Source organism: Orycteropus afer, unplaced genomic scaffold (genome assembly GCF_000298275.1).
Source record: "Orycteropus afer afer isolate SDZICR_OR568_19922 unplaced genomic scaffold, OryAfe1.0 scaffold00015, whole genome shotgun sequence".
Taxonomy (NCBI): domain Eukaryota; kingdom Metazoa; phylum Chordata; class Mammalia; order Tubulidentata; family Orycteropodidae; genus Orycteropus; species Orycteropus afer.
The window spans coordinates 19,575,254-19,584,918 of NW_006921602.1; positions in this window are offsets into that span (position 1 = coordinate 19,575,254).

Here is a 9,665-nt window from a genome sequence, read left to right on the forward strand (position 1 = left end):
TGCCCAACCTTCCTTCCAAGGAGTGGCTGGTGGGTTTGAACCGCCAGCCTTCTGGTTAGCAGTCAAGTGCCTTAGGCACTATGCTACCAGAGCTCCTATGCTACCATTAGAGTTATGTAAATATTGTTTATTATAAAAGCAGGTATTTTAGTGGGATTACATTTTCTTTCTTGTTTTTTGTCTTTCCTGGAATTAATAAATGCCCCTCTTATTTTGTTTATTTGCTTGTTCTTCACCTAAGACAGTATGGTCAGCAGTATCAAATTATCAATCAAGTCCATTTTAATCTTGGCTACATCCCTCCTGAACACTCAATTCCAGTCAATTCTCTTGCTTGGACTTGAACGTCTTGTTTTATAGGCGTGCTACACAGCTCTCATTCTGGGATTTCTCATTATTAGGAATTTGTTGGATCTCTCTTCTATATCGATTCTTTTGTTTCTTGGATCTTTCTCTTCAATTTGCTGGAACATATTCTTAATTAGCTTCTTGGGAAAGAGTGCTTAGGAAATAAATTTTTGTAGAATTTCTATGTCTGAAGACAAATAGACTTTTATCCTACCTTTATGTTTTATACCTTGGCTGAATGTAAAATTCAAGGTTGGAATTTTTTTTTTTTTTTTTTCATTTTGAAGTCATTGATAATTGTTTTCTAGCATCCAGTTGGTTATAGAGTAGTCTGATAGTCTTAGGATTTTGGAGCCTTTGTATATAACTTGTTTCTTCTCCATAACACTTATTGGATTTTCTCTTTATTCCTACTATTCTGATATTTTAGTATTTGAAATATCTTCTGTAGTTCTTGATTTAATCATTGGGCTGGGTACTGGCTGATTGCATTCAATATAGAAATTCAAATCCTTCAGTTCTGAGAAATTTTTTATAATTTTTTTTTTCTCATTTTTGTATTTTTTGTTGTTGTTGTTCTACATAATAGAATATTTCTACTTTATCTTGCAGTTTCCTTATTGTATTGCATTTGTTTATTGCTGCTATCATGTATTCAATTTCCAAGAGCTCTTTCTAGTTGCTTTTTACTTTTTAATGACATCCTGATCTTTCTACTCTTAGATATTGATTATAATCTTAATTTATTATATTTTTTCAAAGTATATCTGAACCATATGCTTCAGAGAAGTATACTTAGTTAGAATGTAATTACTGATAGTTCCAGAGAGTGAGATATGGATACAAGTGTAAAACATTGATCTTACACTTTGGGAGTGTAAAATTTTTCTGAGAAATAAGATTCATGTACAATGATCATTGAGAATATAAGTCAGTTAATAATTAATACTAAACAGTGTAGACTGCTCTGAAAGGGATCACAGTAGGAGTTCCTGGATAGAGTGGGAAAAAAATGTGAGACAAAATTCAAAATCATAAAAAAGACCAGGCTTACTGGTCTGATAGAGACTGGTGGAACCCCTCAGATGGCACCTTTCAAGCCTGGAACTGAAGTCACCCCAATGGCTCAACTTTCAGCCAAACAATAGACAGGCCTATAAAGTAAACAATAACATCAGGGAAGTAGGCAACCAATCATACAAGGTCAAAAGGGCAGCATTTGCCAAAGAATAAAGCTCAGAAGCCAGGAAGGGATGGGAAAGAAAGAAAGGAAAGGAAATGATAGGCAGGAAGTGGGAAGAATACTGTTATATTGTGGGGACTGCAATCAGTGTCGTTAATATGTGTATGACTTGTTGAATAGAAACCAATTTGCTTTGTAAACTTTTACTCAGATCACAATAAAAGAAAAAGCAACAACAAAAATAATACTAAAGAGTATAAGGAATAAATGTTATAAAAATTCACATGGGGAAAAATATCTTTTACTGTGAGATAATTGAGGAGGAAGAAAGCCAAACCAGACCCACTGCCATCGAGTTGATTCTGACTCATAACAACCGTATAGGACAGAGTAGTACTGCCCCATAGGGTTTCCAAGGTTATAAATCTTTCCAGAAGCAGACTGCCTCATCTTTCTCCTGCAGAGTGGTGGGTGGGTTCAAACTGTGACCTTTTGATTAGCAGCTGAATGGTTTACCCACTGGGCCACCAGGGCTCCTTGGAACTAAGCCACACTCTTCTAATTAGATCACAAGCTATTACCTTAGGCTTAAGAAATCTAAAACAAATCTCTAACTCCCAAAATGATTATTCTTTTTAAAATTCTCAGTTTTTCTTAGTTGAGTCATATCTTTTCCAAGTACCATGACAGAAAACTTGTGCTATCTTTTTTATTTACTGATTGTTAGCTCATCTATCAAGTCTTGATGATACTACACACCCTTTTGCTTTCTCCAGTCTCTCTGTGATCATGCCCTAAGTTCTTACCACTTTACTACTAGAGTATACCAAGATTCTAATTTTTCTCCAGCCCGTGGTCATCTCTTCCTCAGACTGTCCTGCATAAAACCTGTAAGAGCTATAATTAAAAAAAAAAAAAAAAAGTAGTAATGGTGCGCTGGTGGCATAGTGCCTAAGGCATTTGACTGCTAACCAGGAAGCTGGCGGTTCAAACCCACCAGCCACTCTTCAGAAGGAAGATTGCGCAATATATTTCCCTAGAGATATCCCCTCAGAAACCCAAGGAGGGGTTGCTATGAGTCGGAACTGACTCATTGGCAATGAATTTGGTTTTTGGTAATGATTTTCTATTGTTAGTTGAATCAAAATTAGCTCTGAGCAGAATACTGCACAGGTACGGGGCATATGCATACCTTCACTTTTTCTCTCTTGACTTTCCATTCATGATATATGAAAAAATTTGAGTAAAAACCAAGAATTTCCATATAATTCAAATAATCCTGGATCTGATCCTCAACTACATTTGCAGAAACTCCAGCCTCTTACAAATACATCTTCTACTTAATTATTTCTGAAAGCCCCCATGAGGAGTCTCACACCTGTTCAGAAACAAACCGAATCCTGTGATACTGCACCAGGTGCTCTTTCTACTCCATGCTGCTTCACCAGATGCCAGTCTGTCCTGGTGGTGGTAAAGATACAAGATGGCAAACAGAGGGTAATGACCATCTTTTCTTTTTATTATAATCTAAGTAGTCTACAGTAATAGTGCAGCAATTCCTTCAATTTTACTTTTGTAGTCTTTTTTTAAAGGAGATGTGGTGGTGCAACGGTTAAAGCACTTAGCTGCTTACCGAATAGTTGGTGGTTCAAGCTCTGGTAGCATAGTGGCTAAGACACTTGCCTGCTAACCAGACGGCTGGCGGTTCAAACCCACCAGCCACTCCTCAGAAGGAAGGTTGGGCAATCCTACTTCCGTAGTGATACTGCCTCGGAAACCCAAGGAGGGGTCGCTATGAGTCGGGGCTGACTCGATGGCACATAACAACAACAACAACAACTACCTTGGAAACCCAAGGAAGGGTCGCTATTAGTCGGGTCCAACTCAACGGCATGTAACAACAACAACAAACAACAGGGTATATTTAGGAGCCTTGGTGACACAATGATTAAGCACTAGGCTGCTAATGAAATGGTTGGCAAGTCAAACCTACCAGTGGCTCTGCAGAAGAAAAGAGTTGGCTATCTGCTCCTGTCAAGATTTACAGCATAGAGAATTCTGTGAGAAAGTTCTAAAGTGTCGGTATGAGTCAGAATCGACTCCACAGCACACAACAACAACAATATGCCATTTCTCATATTTAAATATTTCTGCACTCAGTATTTAAAATTGTTTTTAACATTTAGTGCTTTTATTTTTCTTCAAAAGTTCTTATTAAATCAATGGTGCATCTTACACTTGACAGTATCTTAGAATCAAGGAGATTTATATTTCCTCTTCTTTTTTACTTTTTATATGTTAACATTGACTTCCCAAGAGAACATTGCCCCTTTACTTTTATTCTCTCTTTCATTATGTTTATTTGGTTGTCCTCCTTTGTTGTTCATTGTCATCTGTGGTTCAGTGAATTACTTGGTATGGTCTTTGTGACTCCCACCAGATTACTGGGTAGGACCATGCAAATAAGGTGTATGGAACACTAGTGTTAGTTTTGTTAGGATTGGTTAGTTTTCCCATTTTGCTGGGCTTAACATAAGCCTTTCTAGAGGCAGAAGGGGTATCTCACAGCCATCAAGAGAGAAGAGCCAGATGTGGAGTGGAGCATGTTCTTGGACCCAAGATCCCTGCACTGGACCTCCTTGGCAGCGAGAAGGCAGACGCCATCCACAGAGACACTGCAGCAGCAGAACCAAGAGGCAGGAGACAGAGCAGCGGGCTTGCCGGCTCACAGAGCAAGAAAGCTGAGTGCCTTTGGTCAGGGGGCTTGCTGGTGGAGTGGAGTGCATCTAGGTGTATCTGTCAGTAGAACTACAAGAGCTTTGTAACCCTTGCTGAGAATCCAAGGGCCAGAAAGGCATGCCTGAGGGCAAATCAGAGGGGAGGCTGTCATGATCTAAGAATTGTATCCTGAGAGTGTTCCTGAACCTGAGTTGTAGCCTGTTACTTCCTTAATAAACTCCATAATCGCGAGGATTGTCTCTGAATTGTGTGTGGCCAATGCAATGAGTTACTGAACCCAGCAGAGAAGTAGTGAGTGCCGTGGGTGGGATGATTGGTGTCAGAATTGGTAAAAAGGCTGGAAAGTAGTGGCATGTCTAACCTTATGGGTAAAAGCCTTGGGCTGCTGATGGTGACTCTGTTTCCCCTCATGAAGTCGGAGGAGGTCAGAGGATGCCACCCCCATGTCATTTGCGTACCATCTCATAGGCTTAGACTCATGGCACCTTTATGTATAACAGAATGAAACATTGCCCAGTCCTGTGCCATCCATCTTCATAATCGTTGGTATGTTTCAGTTCATTGTTATAGCTATTGTGTGTTGCCTTCGAACTTAGGAGGATCATCTTCCAGCACTCCATTGGACAGTATTCTGTTGTGATCTGTTGGATTTTCACTGGCTAATTTTCAGAAGTAGATCATGTGGGAAACTGCTTTAATAACATGTTTCTGGGCTCCAACCCCATGAATTCAGATTCGACAGGTTTGGAGAAAAGTCAGGACTCTGCAGTCTTAACAAGCACTTAAAGTAACTTCAGTGCAGGTATTCCACTGACCATACAGTGAGAAACACTGATCTGGACCAATATCAGATAATAACTACTTGAATTGTTGAAAAGTAAAATTGAGCTGTAATTGTTAGTGCTATATAATAGGAATTATGGCCCATTTGGCTTATCATTACAATAACAAACTTCTGTAATTATTTACTAAATATCTACAGTGTGGTATTTTGGGGCACAGAAGAGCATATTAAACACTGTCATATGGAAGCAGCCTAATATACTGGAAAGAATGATGAGTAGAAACCATAATACCTAGGATCAGAACTTGGTCCTGCCTTTGACTAATTTCACACATTTGATTGTGTTAATTTATGTCTCTTAACTTCAGTTTCTACATTTTATTTTATATTTTTTTTAAAGAGCAGGGGGAAAATGTTAGCCTGTCTGTTTTTACTGTGTGGTTCTGTGAATGAAACAAACATTAGCAAAGGATTTATCAACTATAAAGAAATACTCAAATATATTATTGTCAGTTTCCTCAAATTGTTAGTAATCTGCCTAGAAAGATAAAACATAATCATCTACAAGTGAAATAAAAATACACCACCTTTAGACAGTGTGTAAGGGCTTCTATGAAGTGCTTCTCACAAAGAGGATAACATCAGATAAATCAGATTAGCTATTGTAATTGTTCCCTTGGAAGACAAGGTGTTTCTGTGTCTGAAAGAAACAAAAGTAAGGGCTGAAAATCAAATTCAAGCCTGAATAAATGCAAAAAGTTGTGGCCTTGTCAATGATATTATTCCTGAATAAAGAATATAATAAGAGGAAGGGAGATGTTATCTGCATGGAGTCTAGACAAGATCCCAAAAAGTAAGGGTTCCCGATAGCGTGCTTCGTTCACCACCCAAAGTGAACAGATAGATGGCCTGGTACCTGTGTACTGGTACACATAGATGGCCTGGGGCCTTGAAAGTCTGTTGTTGGAAAGTAAGTTGGATGAATTAGCCAATAAAATTCAGTAAATTTCTTCTGTACTTATACTTTGCTTATTAAGCCACTTACTGATTACAGTTTAACTTCTCAAGTATTGAAGACAAAATGAGAATGTATTGACTTGCTAACAGGAACATCTAACTTATAAAATAATGACATTTTGATTAAGATGTAAGTCCTTTGGAAGTCAGGGAAGAAAAAAAAAAACCAAACTCGCTGCCATTGAGTCAGATCTGACTCATAGTGACTCCTCCTTGGGTTTCTGAGGTTGTATCTCTATGGAAGTAGATTGCCCAGTCTTCCTTCCGAGGAGTGGCTGGTGGGTTTGAACTGCCAGCCTTCTGGTTAGCAGTCAAATTCCTTAGGCACTGTGCCACCAGAGCTCCTAACCAAAGCCAAAATCCATTGCCATCCAGTCGATTCTGACCCATAACGACCCTATAAGACAGAGTAGATCTGCCCCATAGTGTTTCCAAGGTGGCAAATTTTTATGCAAGAAGACAGCCTCATCTTTCTCCCATAGAGCAGCTGATGGGTTTGAACTGCTGACCTTTTGGTTAGCAGTCAAATGCTTTAACTACTACACCACCAGAGCTCTTTCTTGGGCATTAAAAAACCGACTGCCATGGTGTCAGATCTGACTCAGTGACTCTTTAGGACAGAGTAGAACTACCTCAATGAGTTTCCGAGGCTGTAAATCTTTACAAAAGCAGATTGCCTCATCCTTCTCCCACAGAGGGCCTGGTAAGTTCCAATAGCCAGTCTTTTGCTTAGCAGTCGAATGTTTTAACCACTATGCTATCAGAGCTCCTTTCTTAGGAGTTTATTAAAAAACAAAACAAAAAAAAACCTCCACTGCCATCCAATTGATTCCTATTCATAGTGACCCCCCCTTGGGTTTCCCAGGCAGTAAATCCTTATGGAAGTAGATTGCCCAGTTTTTTTCTGTGGAGTGGCTGGTGGGTTTGAACTACCAACCTTCTGGTTAGCAGTCAGATACCTTAGGCACTGTGCTACCAGAGCTCCTTTTCTTGGGAGCTTATCTCCCACAGATTTGTCCTTTTAGTCTAGTCAACTCAGAATTAGTGGGAAAAATCAAGCTTCTGAACTTTAAAAGCTACGAAGCAGATTCTGGACCGTGGCAACGAAAATGAGAGTGGATTCACCCAGTAACTCAAAAGATTACAGGATTCAGAGTCAAATAAACTTGGGTTAAAATCATAATTTTGCCTCAGTTTCCTCATCTGTAAAATGGAGGCATTGTTGTGAAGTTAATGGTGCCTTATTAAGGTGCCTGGCACCATGTTTGGAATATTGTCTTTGTAGTCTGGGAATCTCTATAGTAGAAGCAGAATAATACTTGTTGGATGAACAACTGTTCCTGCCACCCTGTAAGGTTTTCTGCTTTGCTTCAAAGGCTTTCTATCTCTGTTCTTTTAATACCAAGAATAATACAATAGTCTCCATAAAGTAACATGATTAATTGCAGATGAGAGATATAAATAATGGGTGATTTGGACTAAAATGAAATTGAGATTTCTGGGACCAGAAGAATCTAGAAAAAATTCTAAACACCATGTAGACGTTAGCCTCGTTTGTAAAACACATGCCACAGACTCAAATACAGACAAGGATAAAACAGAGTATAGGCTGGGTGAGATTGCACTAGTCCCGTCCAAAGACGGCAGCCTCTACTCAGTTCCAGCCTATTGATGTGCAAGAAGGTAGGTCTGTTTAATCTTTCAGTTTTCACCAAAAACCTGGAATCTGGGTTTTAACATGAAAACTCCTAATTGCTGAATATTAATGAATAATTAAGGGGGGAAAAAAGTTAAATGGCAAGTCAAACCAATCATATCTGTGAGTATGTTTGTGATCCCAATATCATAGGTTTGTGATAATAATAGGTTTGTGAGCTGCCAAGTTACAACTTGAGTCTTAAAGGACAAGTAATACTGTACAGGAGTCCCTGGGTGGTAAACAGTTAACACACTCATCTGATAACTGAAAGGTTGTAAGTTCTTGTACACCCAAAGGCACCTCAGAATAAAAACCCACTGCTATCAAGTTGATTCCAATTCATAGTGATCCTATAGGACAGAATAGAACTGTCCCATAGCGTTTCCAAAGCTGTAAATCTTTACAGAAACAGACTGCCTTATCTTTCTCCTGTGGATCAGCTGGTGGGTTTGAACTGCCATCCTTTAGATTAGCAGCCAAATGCTTTAATCCTGTACCACCAGAGGTCCTGGCCTTGGGATAAAGTCCATTGAAATCCTTATGGAGCACAGTTCTACTTTGACACACATGGGATCACTATGAGTTGTAATTGAATTCTTTAACACTGTATAAGCAGAAAGGAAATGGAGGACAGAAAGTATGGGGGTGCAGTTTAAGATGCCTTGGGTGATAGTGGGTGTAGGCCAGTTTGTTGAGTAGGAGGTTCTTTTAAAGAAGAGAGAAGAGTTTGGACAAATTAATTTGGTTTTGTGGAGCACTTTGAAAGTTATAGTAAGATACCAACTTTGTGGGCAGTAAGAAGCTACTTTGGATTTTTGAATAAATTAGTGAAATGGAGCCTGTTTTAGTATTCAGGCTCAATGAACATTTGTTGATATATATTAGCTGAACACCTTGTTTTGAAAACAAATCCCTCTAAGGTATGATTCATCCCTCCCTTCAAGAATTAGGAACTAAATAAGTAATACAGTATAGTTTGATATAGCTACATTAGAAATAATGTATAAATAATTAAAGCAGTAGATATTAAATTTTGTCCAGTGGGGAAGTTAGTGAAGATTTTACAGAGGCAGTGAAACCTGGGCCATGTCTTTAACAATATCTATTCCTTTACATTTTAGAGGAAATTGGCCTTACATGCCTTCAAAATGCCTCAAGTTATAAATACCATATTTCACTGTTCTCCTTGCTCCAGAGGTGGATTTTGCAAGTGCTTTTCTTCTCTGATCCCTCTTTTACATTGAAAGTGAAATCTCAACCAAAAGAAGTGTTAAAAATGTATTATTGAAGGGATCCTCTGAGCGTCATTTTGTAAAATATATAGAATAAATTGGAGAGGCATTCCTCATGGAAGGAATATAAAATGCAAAGGTATCTAAAGAGGAAGCAATGTGGTGTGTTTGAGAAACCAGCTGCAGTTGAGCAGCAGTATATTGTAGTGGTTAAAGCACATGCTGTGGAGGCACAGCTAACTTTGGGTGTTGGTCTGTCACACACCAGCTTTGTGCTTTTGGGTAAGTGTAATTTAGAGGCATCAGACATTGGCTAATATCAAGGAGGATCCTGAGAATCACCATCAGCCCAAAGCTGATTCCTTCAAGGTTCAAGGTGAAGGTCAGACGTAACTTGTACTCTCCAACCTTTTTACCAATTCTGACACCAGCCATCCCTTTCACGGGACTGTTTTTCTACTGGGTTTATAATTAATTGCAATGGCTACATAGAACCCACAGACAGACCATACTCATGATTATGTAGTTTACCAGGGAAGTAATGGGCTATAACTTGGGATCAGTCAACTTGGAAGTAGCAGGAACAACTCTGGATACAGTTTGTCAGGTCAGCTTCTAACAAAGACAGTTCTCAGCTCCTTCTTGGCTGCATCAGAGCAAGTT